General features: G+C 46.1%; 50 non-coding genes across 50 annotated transcripts; 49 read left to right on the forward strand and 1 right to left on the reverse strand.

The window, feature by feature from the left end:
• The first annotated feature begins 419 nt into the window (after positions 1–419).
• trnai-aau (transfer RNA isoleucine (anticodon AAU)) lies at positions 420–493 on the forward strand. Its single transcript has one exon. It is a non-coding gene; the product is annotated as a tRNA-Ile (tRNA).
• An 82-nt stretch (positions 494–575) lies between these two features.
• Positions 576–648, forward strand: trnaf-gaa (transfer RNA phenylalanine (anticodon GAA)). Its single transcript has one exon. It is a non-coding gene; the product is annotated as a tRNA-Phe (tRNA).
• A 463-nt stretch (positions 649–1,111) lies between these two features.
• On the forward strand, positions 1,112–1,185 carry trnai-aau (transfer RNA isoleucine (anticodon AAU)). The gene has a single exon. It is a non-coding gene; the product is annotated as a tRNA-Ile (tRNA).
• Positions 1,186–1,267: 82 nt separating this feature from the next.
• trnaf-gaa (transfer RNA phenylalanine (anticodon GAA)) lies at positions 1,268–1,340 on the forward strand. Its single transcript has one exon. It is a non-coding gene; the product is annotated as a tRNA-Phe (tRNA).
• A 619-nt stretch (positions 1,341–1,959) lies between these two features.
• Positions 1,960–2,032, forward strand: trnaf-gaa (transfer RNA phenylalanine (anticodon GAA)). Its single transcript has one exon. It is a non-coding gene; the product is annotated as a tRNA-Phe (tRNA).
• Positions 2,033–2,495: 463 nt separating this feature from the next.
• trnai-aau (transfer RNA isoleucine (anticodon AAU)) lies at positions 2,496–2,569 on the forward strand. The gene has a single exon. It is a non-coding gene; the product is annotated as a tRNA-Ile (tRNA).
• Positions 2,570–2,651: 82 nt separating this feature from the next.
• trnaf-gaa (transfer RNA phenylalanine (anticodon GAA)) lies at positions 2,652–2,725 on the forward strand. Its single transcript has one exon. It is a non-coding gene; the product is annotated as a tRNA-Phe (tRNA).
• Positions 2,726–3,188: 463 nt separating this feature from the next.
• On the forward strand, positions 3,189–3,262 carry trnai-aau (transfer RNA isoleucine (anticodon AAU)). Its single transcript has one exon. It is a non-coding gene; the product is annotated as a tRNA-Ile (tRNA).
• An 82-nt stretch (positions 3,263–3,344) lies between these two features.
• trnaf-gaa (transfer RNA phenylalanine (anticodon GAA)) lies at positions 3,345–3,417 on the forward strand. Its single transcript has one exon. It is a non-coding gene; the product is annotated as a tRNA-Phe (tRNA).
• A 463-nt stretch (positions 3,418–3,880) lies between these two features.
• trnai-aau (transfer RNA isoleucine (anticodon AAU)) lies at positions 3,881–3,954 on the forward strand. The gene has a single exon. It is a non-coding gene; the product is annotated as a tRNA-Ile (tRNA).
• An 82-nt stretch (positions 3,955–4,036) lies between these two features.
• On the forward strand, positions 4,037–4,109 carry trnaf-gaa (transfer RNA phenylalanine (anticodon GAA)). The gene has a single exon. It is a non-coding gene; the product is annotated as a tRNA-Phe (tRNA).
• A 463-nt stretch (positions 4,110–4,572) lies between these two features.
• Positions 4,573–4,646, forward strand: trnai-aau (transfer RNA isoleucine (anticodon AAU)). Its single transcript has one exon. It is a non-coding gene; the product is annotated as a tRNA-Ile (tRNA).
• An 82-nt stretch (positions 4,647–4,728) lies between these two features.
• trnaf-gaa (transfer RNA phenylalanine (anticodon GAA)) lies at positions 4,729–4,801 on the forward strand. The gene has a single exon. It is a non-coding gene; the product is annotated as a tRNA-Phe (tRNA).
• A 252-nt stretch (positions 4,802–5,053) lies between these two features.
• Positions 5,054–5,126, reverse strand: trnaa-agc (transfer RNA alanine (anticodon AGC)). Its single transcript has one exon. It is a non-coding gene; the product is annotated as a tRNA-Ala (tRNA).
• Positions 5,127–5,262: 136 nt separating this feature from the next.
• On the forward strand, positions 5,263–5,336 carry trnai-aau (transfer RNA isoleucine (anticodon AAU)). The gene has a single exon. It is a non-coding gene; the product is annotated as a tRNA-Ile (tRNA).
• Positions 5,337–5,942: 606 nt separating this feature from the next.
• Positions 5,943–6,016, forward strand: trnai-aau (transfer RNA isoleucine (anticodon AAU)). Its single transcript has one exon. It is a non-coding gene; the product is annotated as a tRNA-Ile (tRNA).
• Positions 6,017–6,098: 82 nt separating this feature from the next.
• trnaf-gaa (transfer RNA phenylalanine (anticodon GAA)) lies at positions 6,099–6,171 on the forward strand. The gene has a single exon. It is a non-coding gene; the product is annotated as a tRNA-Phe (tRNA).
• Positions 6,172–6,634: 463 nt separating this feature from the next.
• trnai-aau (transfer RNA isoleucine (anticodon AAU)) lies at positions 6,635–6,708 on the forward strand. Its single transcript has one exon. It is a non-coding gene; the product is annotated as a tRNA-Ile (tRNA).
• A 591-nt stretch (positions 6,709–7,299) lies between these two features.
• On the forward strand, positions 7,300–7,373 carry trnai-aau (transfer RNA isoleucine (anticodon AAU)). The gene has a single exon. It is a non-coding gene; the product is annotated as a tRNA-Ile (tRNA).
• An 82-nt stretch (positions 7,374–7,455) lies between these two features.
• On the forward strand, positions 7,456–7,528 carry trnaf-gaa (transfer RNA phenylalanine (anticodon GAA)). The gene has a single exon. It is a non-coding gene; the product is annotated as a tRNA-Phe (tRNA).
• A 463-nt stretch (positions 7,529–7,991) lies between these two features.
• Positions 7,992–8,065, forward strand: trnai-aau (transfer RNA isoleucine (anticodon AAU)). Its single transcript has one exon. It is a non-coding gene; the product is annotated as a tRNA-Ile (tRNA).
• An 82-nt stretch (positions 8,066–8,147) lies between these two features.
• Positions 8,148–8,217, forward strand: trnaf-gaa (transfer RNA phenylalanine (anticodon GAA)). Its single transcript has one exon. It is a non-coding gene; the product is annotated as a tRNA-Phe (tRNA).
• A 463-nt stretch (positions 8,218–8,680) lies between these two features.
• Positions 8,681–8,754, forward strand: trnai-aau (transfer RNA isoleucine (anticodon AAU)). Its single transcript has one exon. It is a non-coding gene; the product is annotated as a tRNA-Ile (tRNA).
• An 82-nt stretch (positions 8,755–8,836) lies between these two features.
• Positions 8,837–8,908, forward strand: trnaf-gaa (transfer RNA phenylalanine (anticodon GAA)). Its single transcript has one exon. It is a non-coding gene; the product is annotated as a tRNA-Phe (tRNA).
• A 463-nt stretch (positions 8,909–9,371) lies between these two features.
• trnai-aau (transfer RNA isoleucine (anticodon AAU)) lies at positions 9,372–9,445 on the forward strand. Its single transcript has one exon. It is a non-coding gene; the product is annotated as a tRNA-Ile (tRNA).
• Positions 9,446–9,527: 82 nt separating this feature from the next.
• trnaf-gaa (transfer RNA phenylalanine (anticodon GAA)) lies at positions 9,528–9,600 on the forward strand. The gene has a single exon. It is a non-coding gene; the product is annotated as a tRNA-Phe (tRNA).
• A 463-nt stretch (positions 9,601–10,063) lies between these two features.
• On the forward strand, positions 10,064–10,137 carry trnai-aau (transfer RNA isoleucine (anticodon AAU)). Its single transcript has one exon. It is a non-coding gene; the product is annotated as a tRNA-Ile (tRNA).
• An 82-nt stretch (positions 10,138–10,219) lies between these two features.
• trnaf-gaa (transfer RNA phenylalanine (anticodon GAA)) lies at positions 10,220–10,292 on the forward strand. The gene has a single exon. It is a non-coding gene; the product is annotated as a tRNA-Phe (tRNA).
• A 463-nt stretch (positions 10,293–10,755) lies between these two features.
• Positions 10,756–10,829, forward strand: trnai-aau (transfer RNA isoleucine (anticodon AAU)). The gene has a single exon. It is a non-coding gene; the product is annotated as a tRNA-Ile (tRNA).
• An 82-nt stretch (positions 10,830–10,911) lies between these two features.
• Positions 10,912–10,984, forward strand: trnaf-gaa (transfer RNA phenylalanine (anticodon GAA)). The gene has a single exon. It is a non-coding gene; the product is annotated as a tRNA-Phe (tRNA).
• Positions 10,985–11,447: 463 nt separating this feature from the next.
• On the forward strand, positions 11,448–11,521 carry trnai-aau (transfer RNA isoleucine (anticodon AAU)). Its single transcript has one exon. It is a non-coding gene; the product is annotated as a tRNA-Ile (tRNA).
• Positions 11,522–11,603: 82 nt separating this feature from the next.
• trnaf-gaa (transfer RNA phenylalanine (anticodon GAA)) lies at positions 11,604–11,676 on the forward strand. The gene has a single exon. It is a non-coding gene; the product is annotated as a tRNA-Phe (tRNA).
• A 463-nt stretch (positions 11,677–12,139) lies between these two features.
• Positions 12,140–12,213, forward strand: trnai-aau (transfer RNA isoleucine (anticodon AAU)). Its single transcript has one exon. It is a non-coding gene; the product is annotated as a tRNA-Ile (tRNA).
• Positions 12,214–12,295: 82 nt separating this feature from the next.
• Positions 12,296–12,368, forward strand: trnaf-gaa (transfer RNA phenylalanine (anticodon GAA)). The gene has a single exon. It is a non-coding gene; the product is annotated as a tRNA-Phe (tRNA).
• A 463-nt stretch (positions 12,369–12,831) lies between these two features.
• Positions 12,832–12,905, forward strand: trnai-aau (transfer RNA isoleucine (anticodon AAU)). Its single transcript has one exon. It is a non-coding gene; the product is annotated as a tRNA-Ile (tRNA).
• Positions 12,906–12,987: 82 nt separating this feature from the next.
• On the forward strand, positions 12,988–13,060 carry trnaf-gaa (transfer RNA phenylalanine (anticodon GAA)). Its single transcript has one exon. It is a non-coding gene; the product is annotated as a tRNA-Phe (tRNA).
• Positions 13,061–13,523: 463 nt separating this feature from the next.
• On the forward strand, positions 13,524–13,597 carry trnai-aau (transfer RNA isoleucine (anticodon AAU)). The gene has a single exon. It is a non-coding gene; the product is annotated as a tRNA-Ile (tRNA).
• Positions 13,598–13,679: 82 nt separating this feature from the next.
• Positions 13,680–13,752, forward strand: trnaf-gaa (transfer RNA phenylalanine (anticodon GAA)). The gene has a single exon. It is a non-coding gene; the product is annotated as a tRNA-Phe (tRNA).
• Positions 13,753–14,215: 463 nt separating this feature from the next.
• trnai-aau (transfer RNA isoleucine (anticodon AAU)) lies at positions 14,216–14,289 on the forward strand. The gene has a single exon. It is a non-coding gene; the product is annotated as a tRNA-Ile (tRNA).
• An 82-nt stretch (positions 14,290–14,371) lies between these two features.
• On the forward strand, positions 14,372–14,444 carry trnaf-gaa (transfer RNA phenylalanine (anticodon GAA)). Its single transcript has one exon. It is a non-coding gene; the product is annotated as a tRNA-Phe (tRNA).
• Positions 14,445–14,907: 463 nt separating this feature from the next.
• trnai-aau (transfer RNA isoleucine (anticodon AAU)) lies at positions 14,908–14,981 on the forward strand. The gene has a single exon. It is a non-coding gene; the product is annotated as a tRNA-Ile (tRNA).
• An 82-nt stretch (positions 14,982–15,063) lies between these two features.
• trnaf-gaa (transfer RNA phenylalanine (anticodon GAA)) lies at positions 15,064–15,136 on the forward strand. Its single transcript has one exon. It is a non-coding gene; the product is annotated as a tRNA-Phe (tRNA).
• A 463-nt stretch (positions 15,137–15,599) lies between these two features.
• trnai-aau (transfer RNA isoleucine (anticodon AAU)) lies at positions 15,600–15,673 on the forward strand. The gene has a single exon. It is a non-coding gene; the product is annotated as a tRNA-Ile (tRNA).
• Positions 15,674–15,755: 82 nt separating this feature from the next.
• trnaf-gaa (transfer RNA phenylalanine (anticodon GAA)) lies at positions 15,756–15,828 on the forward strand. Its single transcript has one exon. It is a non-coding gene; the product is annotated as a tRNA-Phe (tRNA).
• Positions 15,829–16,291: 463 nt separating this feature from the next.
• Positions 16,292–16,365, forward strand: trnai-aau (transfer RNA isoleucine (anticodon AAU)). The gene has a single exon. It is a non-coding gene; the product is annotated as a tRNA-Ile (tRNA).
• An 82-nt stretch (positions 16,366–16,447) lies between these two features.
• On the forward strand, positions 16,448–16,520 carry trnaf-gaa (transfer RNA phenylalanine (anticodon GAA)). Its single transcript has one exon. It is a non-coding gene; the product is annotated as a tRNA-Phe (tRNA).
• Positions 16,521–16,983: 463 nt separating this feature from the next.
• Positions 16,984–17,057, forward strand: trnai-aau (transfer RNA isoleucine (anticodon AAU)). The gene has a single exon. It is a non-coding gene; the product is annotated as a tRNA-Ile (tRNA).
• An 82-nt stretch (positions 17,058–17,139) lies between these two features.
• trnaf-gaa (transfer RNA phenylalanine (anticodon GAA)) lies at positions 17,140–17,212 on the forward strand. The gene has a single exon. It is a non-coding gene; the product is annotated as a tRNA-Phe (tRNA).
• Positions 17,213–17,675: 463 nt separating this feature from the next.
• trnai-aau (transfer RNA isoleucine (anticodon AAU)) lies at positions 17,676–17,749 on the forward strand. The gene has a single exon. It is a non-coding gene; the product is annotated as a tRNA-Ile (tRNA).
• Positions 17,750–17,831: 82 nt separating this feature from the next.
• trnaf-gaa (transfer RNA phenylalanine (anticodon GAA)) lies at positions 17,832–17,904 on the forward strand. Its single transcript has one exon. It is a non-coding gene; the product is annotated as a tRNA-Phe (tRNA).
• The last annotated feature ends 334 nt before the right edge of the window (positions 17,905–18,238 follow it).

The raw sequence follows: 18,238 nt of genomic DNA on the forward strand, positions 1-18,238 counted from the left end.
GTGCCCACAGCTGTGTTTGTGGGCCTGAATCGTGTGTGCTACGCTGCTCCTGTGAATGTAAGTAATGTGTTTCTTTTTCATGTGAAATTGTGACCTCAGTCTCACATGAAAGTTGCTTGTGATTGTTACATGACAGTAGGTTGTCATAAGAGAAAGCTGCATGAAGTGTGAAATGGAGCTTTCTTGGATCCTCAAAAAGACTGTGTTTTTGGAGAATTGTGGGCATGGATCCCACTACCTCTCGCATGCTAAGCAAGCAGTCTACAATTTGAGCTAATTCCCCAGTTTGGTAGAAATGCCACTATGAGCAACCAAGAGTGTCCAGTCTTGTCCGGCTATGCTGTTGGTGGACTTGTTAGTGTACGCGCCAGCACTTGCAGATGCTCGGTGCATCTCAACAATTGTGCTGCGCAGCTATAGGCCGGTTAGCTCAGTTGGTTAGAGCGTGGTGCTAATAACGCCAAGGTCGTGGGTTCGATCCCCATACTGGCCATTGATTATATTTTGAGTCTGAAATTTGTGAGTCACTTGCATGTGTATCGTCATGAGTGTCACAGAATGTACCTTAGCAGCTAGCCGAAATAGCTCAATTGGGAGAGCGTTAGACTGAAGATCTAAAGGTCCCTGGTTCAATCCCGGGTTTCGGCATTTGTTGTTGTTCCTTCTTTATGTTCTGCTTTGGCTTTCAGGAAAGTGCCCACAGCTGTGTTTGTGGGCCTGAATCGTGTGTGCTACGCTGCTCCTGTGAATGTAAGTAATGTGTTTCTTTTTCATGTGAAATTGTGACCTCAGTCTCACATGAAAGTTGCTTGTGATTGTTACATGACAGTAGGTTGTCATAAGAGAAAGATGCATGAAGTGTGAACTGGAGCTTTCTTGGATCCTCAAAAAGACCGTGTTTTTGGAGAATGTGGGCATGGATCCCACTACCTCTCGCATGTTAAGCAAGCACTCTACCATTTGAGCTAATTCCCCAGTTGGGTAGAAATGCCACTATGAGCAACCAAGAGTGTCCAGTCTTGTCCGGCTATGCTGTTGGTGGACTTGTTAGTGTACGCGCCAGCACTTGCAGATGCTCGGTGCATCTCAACAATTGTGCTGTGCAGCTATCGGCCGGTTAGCTCAGTTGGTTAGAGCGTGGTGCTAATAACGCCAAGGTCATTGGTTCGATCCCCATACTGGCCATTGATTATATTTTGAGTGTGAAATTTGTGAGTCACTTGCATGTGTATCGTCATGAGTGTCACAGAATGTACATTAGCAGCTAGCCGAAATAGCTCAGTTGGGAGGGCGTTAGACTGAAAATCTAAAGGTCTCTGGTTCGATCCCGGGTTTCGGCATATGATGTTGTTCCTTCTTTATGTTCTGATTTGGCTTTAAGGAAAGTGCCCACAGCTGTGTTTTTGGGCCTGAATCGTGTGTGCTACACTGCTCCTCTGAATGTAAGTAATGTGTTTCTTTTTCATGTGAAATTGTGACCTCAGTCTCACATGAAAGTTGCTTGTGATTGTTACATGACAGTAGGTTGTCATAAGAGAAAGATGCATGAAGTGTGAACTGGAGCTTTCTTGGATCCTCAAGAATAATGTGTTTTTGGAGAATGTGGGCATGGATCCCACTACCTCTCGCATGCTAAGCAAGCACTCTACAATTTGAGCTAATTACCCAGTTGGGTAAAAATGCCACTATGAGCATCCAAGAGGGTCCAGTCTTGTCCGGCTATGCTGTTGGTGGACTTGTTCGCGTACACGCCAGCACTTGCAGATGCTCGGCGCATCTCAACAATTGTGCTGCGTAGCTAGTGACAGGTTAGCTCAGTTGGTTAGAGCGTGGTGCAAATAATGCCATGGTCGTGGGTTCGATCCCCATACTGGGCATCGATTAAATTTTGAGTGTGATAATTCTGAGTCACTTGCATGTGTATCGTCATGAGTGTCACAGAATGTTTCTTAGCAGCTAGCCGAAATAGCTCAGTTGGGATAGCGTTAGACTGAAGATCTAAAGGTCCCTGGTTCAATCCCGGGTTTTGGCATTTGTTGTTGTTCCTTCTTTATGTTCTGCTTTGGCTTTAAGGAAAGTGCCCACAGCTGTGTTTGTGGGCCTGAATCGTGTGTGCTACGCTGCTCCTCTGAATGTAAGTAATGTGTTTCTTTTTCATGTGAAATTGTGACCTCAGTCTCACATGAAAGTTGCTTGTGATTGTTACATGACAGTAGGTTGTCATAAGAGAAAGATGCATGAAGTGTGAACTGGAGCTTTCTTGGATCCTCAAAAAGACTGTGTTTTTGGAGAATGTGGGCATCGATCCCACTACCTCTCGCATGCTAAGCAAGCACTCTACAATTTGAGCTAATTCCCCAGTTGGGTAGAAATGCCACTATGAGCAACCAAGAGTGTCCAGTCTTGTCCGGCTATGCTGTTGGTGGACTTGTTAGTGTACGCGCCAGCACTTGCAGATGCTCGGTGCATCTCAACATTTGTGCTGCGCAGCTAGCAGCCGGTTAGCTCAGTTGGTTAGAGCGTGGTGCTAATAACGCCAAGGTCATGGGTTCGATCCCCATACTGGCCATTGATTATATTTTGAGAGTGAAATTTGTGAGTCACTTGCATGTGTATCGTCATGAGTGTCACAGAATGTATTTTAGCAGCTAGCCGAAATAGCTCAGTTGGGAGAGTGTTAGACTGAAGATCTAAAGGTCCCTGGTTCGATCCCGCGTTTTCGGCATATGATGTTGTTCCTTCTTTATGTTCTGCTTTGGCTTTAAGGAAAGTGCCCACAGCTGTGTTTTTGGGCCTGAATCCTGTGTGCTACGCTGCTCCTCTGAATGTAAGTAATGTGTTTCTTTTTCATGTGAAATTGTGACCTCAGTCTCACATGAAAGTTGCTTGTGATTGTTACATGACAGTAGGTTGTCATAAGAGAAAGATGCATGAAGTGTGAACTGGAGCTTTCTTGGATCCTCAAGAATATTGTGTTTTTGGAGAATGTGGGCATGGATCCCACTACCTCTCGCATGCTAAGCAAGCACTCTACCATTTGAGCTAATTACCCAGTTGGGTAAAAATGCCACTATGAGCATCCAAGAGGGTCCAGTCTTGTCCGGCTATGCTGTTGGTGGACTTGTTCGCGTACACGCCAGCACTTGCAGATGCTCGGCGCATCTCAACAATTGTGCTGCGTAGCTAGCGACCGGTTAGCTCAGTTGGTTAGAGCGTGTTGCTAATAATGCCATGGTCGTGGGTTCGATCCCCATACTGGGCATCGATTACATTTTGAGTGTGATAATTGTGAGTCACTTGCATGTGTATCGTCATGAGTGTCACAGAATGTTTCTTAGCAGCTAGCCGAAATAGCTCAGTTGGGATAGCGTTAGACTGAAGATCTAAAGGTCCCTGGTTCAATCCCGGGTTTAGGCATTTGTTGTTGTTCCTTCTTTATGTTCTGCTTTGGCTTTAAGCAAAGTGCCCACAGCTGTGTTTGTGAGCCTCAATCGTTTGTGCTACGCTGCTCCTGTGAATGTAAGTAATCTGTTTCTTTTTCATGTGAAATTGTGACCTCAGTCTCACATGAAAGTTGCTTGTGATTGTTACATGACAGTAGGTTGTGGTAAGAGAAAGATGCATGAAGTGTGAACTGGAGCTTTCTTGGATCCTCAAAAAGAATGTGTTTTTGGAGAATGTGGGCATGGATCCCACTACCTCTCGCATGCTAAGCAAGCACTCTACCATTTGAGCTAATTACCCAGTTGGGTAAAAATGCCACTATGAGCATCCAAGAGGGTCCAGTCTTGTCCGGCTATGCTGTTGGTGGACTTGTTCGCGTACATGCCAGCACTTGCAGATGCTCGGCGCATCTCAACAATTGTGCTGCGTAGCTAGCGACCGGTTAGCTCAGTTGGTTAGAGCGTGGTGCTAATAATGCCATGGTCGTGGGTTCGATCCCCATACTGGGCATCGATTAAATTTTGAGTGTGATAATTGTGAGTCACTTGCATGTGTATCGTCATGAGTGTCACAGAATGTATGTTAGCAGCTAGCCGAAATAGCTCAGTTGGGAGAGCGTTAGACTGAAAATCTAAAGGTCCCTGGTTCGATCCCGGGTTTCGGCATATGATGTTGTTCCTTCTTTATGTTCAGCTTTGGCTTTAAGGAAAGTGCCCACAGCTGTGTTTGTGAGCCTCAATCGTTTGTGCTACGCTGCTCCTGTGAATGTAAGTAATGTGTTTCTTTTTCATGTGAAATTGTGACCTCAGTCTCACATGAAAGTTGCTTGTGATTGTTACATGACAGTAGGTTGTCATAAGAGAAAGATGCATGAAGTGTGAACTGGAGCTTTCTTGGATCCTCAAAAAGAATGTGTTTTTGGAGAATGTGGGCATGGATCCCACTACCTCTCGCATGCTAAGCAAGCACTCTACCATTTGAGCTAATTACCCAGTTGGGTAAAAATGCCACTATGAGCAACCAAGAGGGTCCAGTCTTGTCCGGCTTTGCTGTTGTTGGACTTGTTCGCGTACACGCCAGCACTTGCAGATGCTCGGCGCATCTCAACAATTGTGCTGCGTAGCTAGCGACCGGTTAGCTCAGTTGGTTAGAGCGTGGTGCTAATAACGCCATGGTCGTGGGTTCGATCCCCATACTGGGCATCGATTAAATTTTGAGTGTGATAATTGTGAGTCACTTGCATGTGTATCGTCATGAGTGTCACAGAATGTTTCTTAGCAGCTAGCCGAAATAGCTCAGTTGGGAGAGCGTTAGACTGAAGATCGAAAGGTCCCTGGTTCAATCCCGGGTTTCGGCATTTGATGTTGTTCCTTCTTTATGTTCTGCTTTGGCTTTAAGGAAAGTGCCCACAGCTGTATTTGTGGGCCTGAATCGTGTGTGCTACGCTGCTCCTGTGAATGTAAGTAATGTTTCTTTTTCATGTGAAATTGTGACCTCAGTCTCACATGAAAGTTGCTTGTGATTGTTACATTACAGTAGGTTGTCATAAGAGAAAGATGCATGAAGTGTGAACTGGAGCTTTCTTGGATCCTCAAAAGGACTGTGTTTTTGGAGAATGTGGGCATCGATCCCACTACCTCTTGCATGCTAAGCAAGCACTCTACCATTTGAGCTAATTCCCCAGTTGGGTAGAAATGCCACTATGAGCAACCAAGAGTGTCCAGTCTTGTCCGGCTATGCTGTTGGTGGACTTGTTAGTGTACGCGCAAGCACTTGCAGATGCTCGGTGCATCTCAACAATTGTGCTGCGCAGCTAGCGGCCGGTTAGCTCAGTTGGTTAGAGCGTGGTGCTAATAACGCCATGGTCGTGGGTTCGATCACCATACTGGCCATTGATTATATTTTGAGTGTGATAATTGTGAGTCACTTGCATGTGTACCGTCATGAGTGTCACAGAATGAACCTTAGCAGCTAGCCGAAATAGCTCAATTGGGAGAGCATTAGACTGAAGATCTAAAGGTCCCGGGTTTCGGCATTAGATGTTATTCCTTCTTTATGTTCAGCTTTGGCTTTAAGGAAAGTGCCCACAGCTGTGTTTGTGGGGCTGAATCCTGTGTGCTACGCTGCTCCTGTGAATGTAAGTAATGTGTTTCTTTTTCATGTGAAATTGTTACCTCAGTCTCACATGAAAGTTGCTTGTGATTGTTACATGACAGTAGGTTGTCATAAGAGAAAGATGCATGACGTGTGAACTGGAGCTTTCTTGGATCCTCAAAAAGACTGTGTTTTTGGAGAATGTGGGCATCGATCCCACTACCTCTCGCATGCTAAGCAAGCACTCTACCATTTGAGCTAATTCCCCAGTTGGGTAGAAATGCCACTATGAGCAACCAAGAGGGTCCAGTCTTGTCCGGCTATGCTGTTGGTGGACTTGTTAGTGTACACGCCAGCGCTTGCAGATGCTCGGTGCATCTCAACAATTGTGCTGCACAGCTAGCGGCCGGTTAGCTCAGTTGGTTAGAGCGTGGTGCTAATAACGCCATGGTCGTGGATTCGATCCCCATACTGGCCTTCGATTATATTGTGAGTGTGAAAATTGTGAGTCACTTGCATGTGTATCGTCATGAGTGTCACAGAATGAATCTTAACAGCTAGCCGAAATAGCTCAGTTGGGAGAGCGTTAGAATGAAGATCTAAAGGTCGCTGGTTCGATCCCGGGTTTTGGCATTTGATGTTGTTACTTCTTTATGTTCTGCTTTGGCTTTAAGGAAAGTGCCCACAACTGTGTTTGTGGGCCTGAATCGTGTGTGCTACGCTGCTCCTGTGAATGTAACTAATGTGTTTCTTTTTCATGTGAAATTGTGACCTCAGTCTCACATGAAAGTTGCTTCTGATTGTTACATGACAGTAGGTTGTCGTAAGAGAAAGATGCATGAAGTGTGAACTGGAGCTTTCTTGGATCCTCAAAAAGAACATGTTTTTGGAGAATGTGGGCATGGATCCCACTACCTCTCGCATGCTAAGCAAGCACTCTACCATTTGAGCTAATTCCCCAGTTGGGTAGAAATGCCACTATGAGCAACCAAGAGGAATCAGTCTTGTCCGGCTATGCTGTTGGTGGACTTGGGAGTGTACACGCCAGCACTTGCAGATGCTCGGTGCATCTCAACAATTGTGCTGCGTAGCTAGTGGCCGGTTAGCTCAGTTGGTTAGAGCGTGGTGCTAATAACGCCATGGTCGTGGATTCGATCCCCATACTGGCCATTGATTATATTGTGAGTCACTTGCATGTTTATTGTCATGAGTGTCACAGAATGAATCTTAACAGCTAGCCGAAATAGCTCACTTGGGAGACCGTTAGACTGAAGATCTAAAGGTCCCGGGTTTCGGCATTAGATGTTATTCCTTCTTTATGTTCAGCTTTGGCTTTAAGGAAAGTGCCCACAGCTGTGTTTGTGAGCCTGAATCGTTTGTGCTACGCTGCTCCTGTGAATGTAAGTAATGTGTTTCTTTTTCATGTGAAATTGTGACCTCAGTCTCACATGAAAGTTGCTTGTGATTGTTACATGACAGTAGGTTGTCATAAGAGAAAGATGCATGAAGTGTGAACTGGAGCTTTCTTGGATCCTCAAAAAGACTGTGTTTTTGGAGAATGTGGGCATGGATCCCACTACCTCTCGCATGCTAAGCAAGCACTCTACCATTTGAGCTAATTCCCCAGTTGGGTAGAAATGCCACTATGAGCAACCAAGAGTGTCCAGTCTTGTCCGGCTATGCAGTTGGTGGACTTGTTAGTGTACGCGCCAGCACTTGCAGATGCTCGGTGCATCTCAACAATTGTGCTGCGCAGCTAGCGGCCGGTTAGCTCAGTTGGTTAGAGCGTGGTGCTAATAGCGCCAAGGTCGTGGCTTCGATCCCCATACTGGCCATTGATTATATTTTGAGTGTGATAATTGTGAGTCACTTGCATGTGTACCGTCATGAGTGTCACAGAATGTATCTTAGCAGCTAGCCGAAATAGCTCAGTTGGGAGAGCATTAGACTGAAGATCTAAAGGTCCCTGGTTCGATCCCGGGTTTCGGCATATGATGTTGTTCGTTCTTTATGTTCTGCTTTGGCTTTAAGGAAAGTGCGCACAGCTGTGTTTGTGGGCCTGAATCGTGTGTGCTACACTGCTCCTGTGAATGTAAGTAATGTGTTTCTTTTTCATGTGAAATTGTGACCTCAGTCTCACATGAAAGTTGCTTGTGATTGTTACATGACAGTAGGTTGTCATAAGAGAAAGATGCATGAAGTGTGAACTGGAGCTTTATTGGATCCTCAAAAAGACTGTGTTTTTGGAGAATGTGGGCATGGATCCCACTACCTCTCGCATGCTAAGCAAGCACTCTACCATTTGAGCTAATTCCCCAGTTGGGTAGAAATGCCACTATGAGCAACCAAGAGTGTCCAGTCTTGTCCGGCTATGCTGTTGGTGGACTTGTTAGTGTACGCGCCAGCACTTGCAGATGCTCGGTGCATCTCAAAAATTGTGCTGCGCAGCTAGCGGCCGGTTAGCTCAGTTGGTTAGAGCGTGGTGCTAATAGCGCCAAGGTCGTGGCTTCGATCCCCATACTGGCCATTGATTATATTTTGAGTGTGACAATTGTGAGTCACTTGCATGTGTACCGTCATGAGTGTCACAGAATGAATCTTAGCAGCTAGCCGAAATAGCTCAGTTGGGAGAGCGTTAGACTGAAGATCTAAAGGTCCCTGGTTCATCGGGTTTCGGCATTAGATGTTGTTCCTTCTTTATGTTCTGCTTTGGCTTTAAGGAAAGTGCCCACAGCTGTGTTTGTGGGCCTGAATCGTGTGTGCTACGCTGCTCCTGTGAATGTAAGTAATGTGTTTCTTTTTCATGTGAAATTGTGACCTCAGTCTCACATGAAAGTTGCTTGTGATTGTTACATGACAGTAGGTTGTCGTAAGAGAAAGATGCATGAAGTGTGAACTGGAGCTTTCTTGGATCCTCAAAAAGACTGTGTTTTTGGAGAATGTGGGCATGGATCCCACTACCTCTCGCATGCTAAGCAAGCACTCTACCATTTGAGCTAATTCCCCAGTTGGGTAGAAATGCCACTATGAGCAACCAAGAGGGTCCAGTCTTGTCCGGCTATGCTGTTGGTGGACTTGTTAGTGTACGCGCCAGCACTTGCAGATGCTCGGTGCATCTCAACAATTGTGCTGCGCAGCTAGCGGCCGGTTAGCTCAGTTGGTTAGAGCGTGGTGCTAATAACGCCAAGGTCGTGGGTTCGATCCCCATACTGGCCATCGATTATATTTTGAGTGTGAAAATTGTGAGTCACTTGCATGTGTATCGTCATGAGTGTCACAGAATGAATCTTAGCAGCTAGCCGAAATAGCTCAGTTGGGAGAGCGTTAGACTGAAGATCTAAAGGTCCCTGGTTCATCCCGGGTTTCGGCATTAGATGTTGTTCCTTCTTTATGTTCTCCTTTGGCTTTAAGGAAAGTGCCCACAGCTGTGTTTGTGGGCCTGAATCGTGTGTGCTACGCTGCTCCTGTGAATGTAAGTAATGTGTTTCTTTTTCATGTGAAATTGTGACCTCAGTCTCACATGAAAGTTGCTTGTGATTGTTACATGACAGTAGGTTGTCGTAAGAGAAAGATGCATGAAGTGTGAACTGGAGCTTTCTTGGATCCTCAAAAAGACTGTGTTTTTGGAGGATGTGGGCATGGATCCCACTACCTCTCGCATGCTAAGCAAGCACTCTACCATTTGAGCTAATTCCCCAGTTGGGTAGAAATGCCACTATGAGCAACCAAGAGGGTCCAGTCTTGTCCGGCTATGCTGTTGGTGGACTTGTTAGTGTACGCGCCAGCACTTGCAGATGCTCGGTGCATCTCAACAATTGTGCTGAGCAGCTAGCGGCCGGTTAGCTCAGTTGGTTAGAGCGTGGTGCTAATAACGCCAAGGTCATGGGTTCGATCCCCATACTGGCCATTGATTATATTTTGAGTGTGAAATTTGTGAGTCACTTGCATGTGTATCGTCATGAGTGTCACAGAATGTATCTTAGCAGCTAGCCGAAATAGCTCAGTTGGGAGAGCGTTAGACTGAAGATCTAAAGGTCCCTGGTTCGATCCCGGGTTTCGGCATATGATGTTGTTCCTTCTTTATGTTCTCCTTTGGCTTTAAGGAAAGTGCCCACAGCTGTGTTTGTGGGCCTGAATCGTGTGTGCTACGCTGCTCCTGTGAATGTAAGTAATGTGTTTCTTTTTCATGTGAAATTGTGACCTCAGTCTCACATGAAAGTTGCTTGTGATTGTTACATGACAGTAGGTTGTCGTAAGAGAAAGATGCATGAAGTGTGAACTGGAGCTTTCTTGGATCCTCAAAAAGAATATGTTTTTGGAGAATGTGGGCATCGATCCCACTACCTCTCGCATGCTAAGCAAGCACTCTACCATTTGAGCTAATTCCCCAGTTGGGTAGAAATGCCACTATGAGCAACCAAGAGGGTCCAGTCTTGTCCGGCTATGCTGTTGGTGGACTTGTTAGTGTACGCGCCAGCACTTGCAGATGCTCGGTGCATCTCAACAATTGTGCTGCGCAGCTAGCGGCCGGTTAGCTCAGTTGGTTAGAGCGTGGTGCTAATAACGCCAAGGTCGTGGGTTCGATCCCCATACTGGCCATCGATTATGTTTTGAGTGTGAAAATTGTGAGTCACTTGCATGTGTATCGTCATGAGTGTCACAGAATGAATCTTAGCAGCTAGCCGAAATAGCTCAGTTGGGAGAGCGTTAGACTGAAGATCTAAAGGTCCCTGGTTCAATCCCGGGTTTCGGCATTAGATGTTGTTCCTTCTTTATGTTCTGCTTTGGCTTTAAGGAAAGTGCCCACAGCTGTGTTTGTGGGCCTGAATCGTGTGTGCTACGCTGCTCCTGTGAATGTAAGTAATGTGTTTCTTTTTCATGTGAAATTGTGACCTCAGTCTCACATGAAAGTTGCTTGTGATTGTTACATGACAGTAGGTTGTCGTAAGAGAAAGATGCATGAAGTGTGAACTGGAGCTTTCTTGGATCCTCAAAAAGACTGTGTTTTTGGAGGATGTGGGCATGGATCCCACTACCTCTCGCATGCTAAGCAAGCACTCTACCATTTGAGCTAATTCCCCAGTTGGGTAGAAATGCCACTATGAGCAACCAAGAGGGTCCAGTCTTGTCCGGCTATGCTGTTGGTGGACTTGTTAGTGTACGCGCCAGCACTTGCAGATGCTCGGTGCATCTCAACAATTGTGCTGAGCAGCTAGCGGCCGGTTAGCTCAGTTGGTTAGAGCGTGGTGCTAATAACGCCAAGGTCATGGGTTCGATCCCCATACTGGCCATTGATTATATTTTGAGTGTGAAATTTGTGAGTCACTTGCATGTGTATCGTCATGAGTGTCACAGAATGTATCTTAGCAGCTAGCCGAAATAGCTCAGTTGGGAGAGCGTTAGACTGAAGATCTAAAGGTCCCTGGTTCGATCCCGGGTTTCGGCATATGATGTTGTTCCTTCTTTATGTTCTCCTTTGGCTTTAAGGAAAGTGCCCACAGCTGTGTTTGTGGGCCTGAATCGTGTGTGCTACGCTGCTCCTGTGAATGTAAGTAATGTGTTTCTTTTTCATGTGAAATTGTGACCTCAGTCTCACATGAAAGTTGCTTGTGATTGTTACATGACAGTAGGTTGTCGTAAGAGAAAGATGCATGAAGTGTGAACTGGAGCTTTCTTGGATCCTCAAAAAGAATATGTTTTTGGAGAATGTGGGCATCGATCCCACTACCTCTCGCATGCTAAGCAAGCACTCTACCATTTGAGCTAATTCCCCAGTTGGGTAGAAATGCCACTATGAGCAACCAAGAGGGTCCAGTCTTGTCCGGCTATGCTGTTGGTGGACTTGTTAGTGTACGCGCCAGCACTTGCAGATGCTCGGTGCATCTCAACAATTGTGCTGCGCAGCTAGCGGCCGGTTAGCTCAGTTGGTTAGAGCGTGGTGCTAATAACGCCAAGGTCGTGGGTTCGATCCCCATACTGGCCATCGATTATATTTTGAGTGTGAAAATTGTGAGTCACTTGCATGTGTATCGTCATGAGTGTCACAGAATGAATCTTAGCAGCTAGCCGAAATAGCTCAGTTGGGAGAGCGTTAGACTGAAGATCTAAAGGTCCCTGGTTCGATCCCGGGTTTCGGCATATGATGTTGTTCCTTCTTTATGTTCTCCTTTGGCTTTAAGGAAAGTGCCCACAGCTGTGTTTGTGGGCCTGAATCGTGTGTGCTACGCTGCTCCTGTGAATGTAAGTAATGTGTTTCTTTTTCATGTGAAATTGTGACCTCAGTCTCACATGAAAGTTGCTTGTGATTGTTACATGACAGTAGGTTGTCGTAAGAGAAAGATGCATGAAGTGTGAACTGGAGCTTTCTTGGATCCTCAAAAAGACTGTGTTTTTGGAGAATGTGGGCATCGATCCCACTACCTCTCGCATGCTAAGCAAGCACTCTACCATTTGAGCTAATTCCCCAGTTGGGTAGAAATGCCACTATGAGCAACCAAGAGGGTCCAGTCTTGTCCGGCTATGCTGTTGGTGGACTTGTTAGTGTACGCGCCAGCACTTGCAGATGCTCGGTGCATCTCAACAATTGTGCTGCGCAGCTAGCGGCCGGTTAGCTCAGTTGGTTAGAGCGTGGTGCTAATAACGCCAAGGTCGTGGGTTCGATCCCCATACTGGCCATCGATTATGTTTTGAGTGTGAAAATTGTGAGTCACTTGCATGTGTATCGTCATGAGTGTCACAGAATGAATCTTAGCAGCTAGCTGAAATAGCTCAGTTGGGAGAGCGTTAGACTGAAGATCTAAAGGTCCCTGGTTCGATCCCGGGTTTCGGCATATGATGTTGTTCCTTCTTTATGTTCTCCTTTGGCTTTAAGGAAAGTGCCCACAGCTGTGTTTGTGGGCCTGAATCGTGTGTGCTACGCTGCTCCTGTGAATGTAAGTAATGTGTTTCTTTTTCATGTGAAATTGTGACCTCAGTCTCACATGAAAGTTGCTTGTGATTGTTACATGACAGTAGGTTGTCGTAAGAGAAAGATGCATGAAGTGTGAACTGGAGCTTTCTTGGATCCTCAAAAAGACTGTGTTTTTGGAGGATGTGGGCATGGATCCCACTACCTCTCGCATGCTAAGCAAGCACTCTACCATTTGAGCTAATTCCCCAGTTGGGTAGAAATGCCACTATGAGCAACCAAGAGGGTCCAGTCTTGTCCGGCTATGCTGTTGGTGGACTTGTTAGTGTACGCGCCAGCACTTGCAGATGCTCGGTGCATCTCAACAATTGTGCTGAGCAGCTAGCGGCCGGTTAGCTCAGTTGGTTAGAGCGTGGTGCTAATAACGCCAAGGTCATGGGTTCGATCCCCATACTGGCCATTGATTATATTTTGAGTGTGAAATTTGTGAGTCACTTGCATGTGTATCGTCATGAGTGTCACAGAATGTATCTTAGCAGCTAGCCGAAATAGCTCAGTTGGGAGAGCGTTAGACTGAAGATCTAAAGGTCCCTGGTTCGATCCCGGGTTTCGGCATATGATGTTGTTCCTTCTTTATGTTCTCCTTTGGCTTTAAGGAAAGTGCCCACAGCTGTGTTTGTGGGCCTGAATCGTGTGTGCTACGCTGCTCCTGTGAATGTAAGTAATGTGTTTCTTTTTCATGTGAAATTGTGACCTCAGTCTCACATGAAAGTTGCTTGTGATTGTTACATGACAGTAGGTTGTCGTAAGAGAAAGATGCATGAAGTGTGAACTGGAGCTTTCTTGGATCCTCAAAAAGAATATGTTTTTGGAGAATGTGGGCATCGATCCCACTACCTCTCGCATGCTAAGCAAGCACTCTACCATTTGAGCTAATTCCCCAGTTGGGTAGAAATGCCACTATGAGCAACCAAGAGGGTCCAGTCTTGTCCGGCTATGCTGTTGGTGGACTTGTTAGTGTACGCGCCAGCACGTGCAGATGCTCGGTGCATCTCAACAATTGTGCTGCGCAGCTAGCGGCCGGTTAGCTCAGTTGGTTAGAGCGTGGTGCTAATAACGCCAAGGTCGTGGGTTCGATCCCCATACTGGCCATCGATTATGTTTTGAGTGTGAAAATTGTGAGTCACTTGCATGTGTATCGTCATGAGTGTCACAGAATGAATCTTAGCAGCTAGCCGAAATAGCTCAGTTGGGAGAGCGTTAGACTGAAGATCTAAAGGTCCCTGGTTCAATCCCGGGTTTCGGCATTAGATGTTGTTCCTTCTTTATGTTCTGCTTTGGCTTTAAGGAAAGTGCCCACAGCTGTGTTTATGGGCCTGAATCGTGTGTGCTACGCTGCTCCTGTGAATGTAAGTAATGTGTTTCTTTTTCATGTGAAATTGTGACCTCAGTCTCACATGAAAGTTGCTTGTGATTGTTACATGACAGTAGGTTGTCGTAAGAGAAAGATGCATGAAGTGTGAACTGGAGCTTTCTTGGATCCTCAAAAAGAATATGTTTTTGGAGAATGTGGGCATCGATCCCACTACCTCTCGCATGCTAAGCAAGCACTCTACCATTTGAGCTAATTCCCCAGTTGGGTAGAAACGCCACTATGAGCAACCAAGAGGGTCCAGTCTTGTCCGGCTATGCTGTTGGTGGACTTGTTAGTGTACGCGCCAGCACTTGCAGATGCTCGGTGCATCTCAACAATTGTGCTGCGCAGCTAGCGGCCGGTTAGCTCAGTTGGTTAGAGCGTGGTGCTAATAACGCCATGGTCGTGGGTTCGATCCCCATACTGGCCATCGATTATATTTTGAGTGTGAAAATTGTGAGTCACTTGCATGTGTATCGTCATGAGTGTCACAGAATGAATCTTAGCAGCTAGCCGAAATAGCTCAGTTGGGAGAGCGTTAGACTGAAGATCTAAAGGTCCCTGGTTCGATCCCGGGTTTCGGCATATGATGTTGTTCCTTCTTTATGTTCTCCTTTGGCTTTAAGGAAAGTGCCCACAGCTGTGTTTGTGGGCCTGAATCGTGTGTGCTACGCTGCTCCTGTGAATGTAAGTAATGTGTTTCTTTTTCATGTGAAATTGTGACCTCAGTCTCACATGAAAGTTGCTTGTGATTGTTACATGACAGTAGGTTGTCGTAAGAGAAAGATGCATGAAGTGTGAACTGGAGCTTTCTTGGATCCTCAAAAAGACTGTGTTTTTGGAGGATGTGGGCATGGATCCCACTACCTCTCGCATGCTAAGCAAGCACTCTACCATTTGAGCTAATTCCCCAGTTGGGTAGAAATGCCACTATGAGCAACCAAGAGGGTCCAGTCTTGTCCGGCTATGCTGTTGGTGGACTTGTTAGTGTACGCGCCAGCACTTGCAGATGCTCGGTGCATCTCAACAATTGTGCTGAGCAGCTAGCGGCCGGTTAGCTCAGTTGGTTAGAGCGTGGTGCTAATAACGCCAAGGTCATGGGTTCGATCCCCATACTGGCCATTGATTATATTTTGAGTGTGAAATTTGTGAGTCACTTGCATGTGTATCGTCATGAGTGTCACAGAATGTATCTTAGCAGCTAGCCGAAATAGCTCAGTTGGGAGAGCGTTAGACTGAAGATCTAAAGGTCCCTGGTTCGATCCCGGGTTTCGGCATATGATGTTGTTCCTTCTTTATGTTCTCCTTTGGCTTTAAGGAAAGTGCCCACAGCTGTGTTTGTGGGCCTGAATCGTGTGTGCTACGCTGCTCCTGTGAATGTAAGTAATGTGTTTCTTTTTCATGTGAAATTGTGACCTCAGTCTCACATGAAAGTTGCTTGTGATTGTTACATGACAGTAGGTTGTCGTAAGAGAAAGATGCATGAAGTGTGAACTGGAGCTTTCTTGGATCCTCAAAAAGAATATGTTTTTGGAGAATGTGGGCATCGATCCCACTACCTCTCGCATGCTAAGCAAGCACTCTACCATTTGAGCTAATTCCCCAGTTGGGTAGAAATGCCACTATGAGCAACCAAGAGGGTCCAGTCTTGTCCGGCTATGCTGTTGGTGGACTTGTTAGTGTACGCGCCAGCACGTGCAGATGCTCGGTGCATCTCAACAATTGTGCTGCGCAGCTAGCGGCCGGTTAGCTCAGTTGGTTAGAGCGTGGTGCTAATAACGCCAAGGTCGTGGGTTCGATCCCCATACTGGCCATCGATTATGTTTTGAGTGTGAAAATTGTGAGTCACTTGCATGTGTATCGTCATGAGTGTCACAGAATGAATCTTAGCAGCTAGCCGAAATAGCTCAGTTGGGAGAGCGTTAGACTGAAGATCTAAAGGTCCCTGGTTCAATCCCGGGTTTCGGCATTAGATGTTGTTCCTTCTTTATGTTCTCCTTTGGCTTTAAGGAAAGTGCCCACAGCTGTGTTTGTGGGCCTGAATCGTGTGTGCTACGCTGCTCCTGTGAATGTAAGTAATGTGTTTCTTTTTCATGTGAAATTGTGACCTCAGTCTCACATGAAAGTTGCTTGTGATTGTTACATGACAGTAGGTTGTCGTAAGAGAAAGATGCATGAAGTGTGAACTGGAGCTTTCTTGGATCCTCAAAAAGACTGTGTTTTTGGAGGATGTGGGCATGGATCCCACTACCTCTCGCATGCTAAGCAAGCACTCTACCATTTGAGCTAATTCCCCAGTTGGGTAGAAATGCCACTATGAGCAACCAAGAGGGTCCAGTCTTGTCCGGCTATGCTGTTGGTGGACTTGTTAGTGTACGCGCCAGCACTTGCAGATGCTCGGTGCATCTCAACAATTGTGCTGAGCAGCTAGCGGCCGGTTAGCTCAGTTGGTTAGAGCGTGGTGCTAATAACGCCAAGGTCATGGGTTCGATCCCCATACTGGCCATTGATTATATTTTGAGTGTGAAATTTGTGAGTCACTTGCATGTGTATCGTCATGAGTGTCACAGAATGTATCTTAGCAGCTAGCCGAAATAGCTCAGTTGGGAGAGCGTTAGACTGAAGATCTAAAGGTCCCTGGTTCGATCCCGGGTTTCGGCATATGATGTTGTTCCTTCTTTATGTTCTCCTTTGGCTTTAAGGAAAGTGCCCACAGCTGTGTTTGTGGGCCTGAATCGTGTGTGCTACGCTGCTCCTGTGAATGTAAGTAATGTGTTTCTTTTTCATGTGAAATTGTGACCTCAGTCTCACATGAAAGTTGCTTGTGATTGTTACATGACAGTAGGTTGTCGTAAGAGAAAGATGCATGAAGTGTGAACTGGAGCTTTCTTGGATCCTCAAAAAGAATATGTTTTTGGAGAATGTGGGCATCGATCCCACTACCTCTCGCATGCTAAGCAAGCACTCTACCATTTGAGCTAATTCCCCAGTTGGGTAGAAATGCCACTATGAGCAACCAAGAGGGTCCAGTCTTGTCCGGCTATGCTGTTGGTGGACTTGTTAGTGTACGCGCCAGCACGTGCAGATGCTCGGTGCATCTCAACAATTGTGCTGCGCAGCTAGCGGCCGGTTAGCTCAGTTGGTTAGAGCGTGGTGCTAATAACGCCAAGGTCGTGGGTTCGATCCCCATACTGGCCATCGATTATGTTTTGAGTGTGAAAATTGTGAGTCACTTGCATGTGTATCGTCATGAGTGTCACAGAATGAATCTTAGCAGCTAGCCGAAATAGCTCAGTTGGGAGAGCGTTAGACTGAAGATCTAAAGGTCCCTGGTTCAATCCCGGGTTTCGGCATTAGATGTTGTTCCTTCTTTATGTTCTGCTTTGGCTTTAAGGAAAGTGCCCACAGCTGTGTTTGTGGGCCTGAATCGTGTGTGCTACGCTGCTCCTGTGAATGTAAGTAATGTGTTTCTTTTTCATGTGAAATTGTGACCTCAGTCTCACATGAAAGTTGCTTGTGATTGTTACATGACAGTAGGTTGTCGTAAGAGAAAGATGCATGAAGTGTGAACTGGAGCTTTCTTGGATCCTCAAAAAGAATATGTTTTTGGAGAATGTGGGCATCGATCCCACTACCTCTCGCATGCTAAGCAAGCACTCTACCATTTGAGCTAATTCCCCAGTTGGGTAGAAATGCCACTATGAGCAACCAAGAGGGTCCAGTCTTGTCCGGCTATGCTGTTGGTGGACTTGTTAGTGTACGCGCCAGCACTTGCAGATGCTCGGTGCATCTCAACAATTGTGCTGCGCAGCTAGCGGCCGGTTAGCTCAGTTGGTTAGAGCGTGGTGCTAATAACGCCAAGGTCGTGGGTTCGATCCCCATACTGGCCATCGATTATATTTTGAGTGTGAAAATTGTGAGTCACTTGCATGTGTATCGTCATGAGTGTCACAGAATGAATCTTAGCAGCTAGCCGAAATAGCTCAGTTGGGAGAGCGTTAGACTGAAGATCTAAAGGTCCCTAGTTCGATCCCGGGTTTCGGCATATGATTTTGTTCCTTCTTTATGTTCTCCTTTGGCTTTAAGGAAAGTGCCCACAGCTGTGTTTGTGGGCCTGAATCGTGTGTGCTACGCTGCTCCTGTGAATGTAAGTAATGTGTTTCTTTTTCATGTGAAATTGTGACCTCAGTCTCACATGAAAGTTGCTTGTGATTGTTACATGACAGTAGGTTGTCGTAAGAGAAAGATGCATGAAGTGTGAACTGGAGCTTTCTTGGATCCTCAAAAAGACTGTGTTTTTGGAGGATGTGGGCATGGATCCCACTACCTCTCGCATGCTAAGCAAGCACTCTACCATTTGAGCTAATTCCCCAGTTGGG

Source organism: Salmo salar, chromosome 27 (assembly GCF_965601325.2).
Source record: "Salmo salar chromosome 27, fSalSal1, whole genome shotgun sequence".
NCBI lineage: Eukaryota > Metazoa > Chordata > Actinopteri > Salmoniformes > Salmonidae > Salmo > Salmo salar.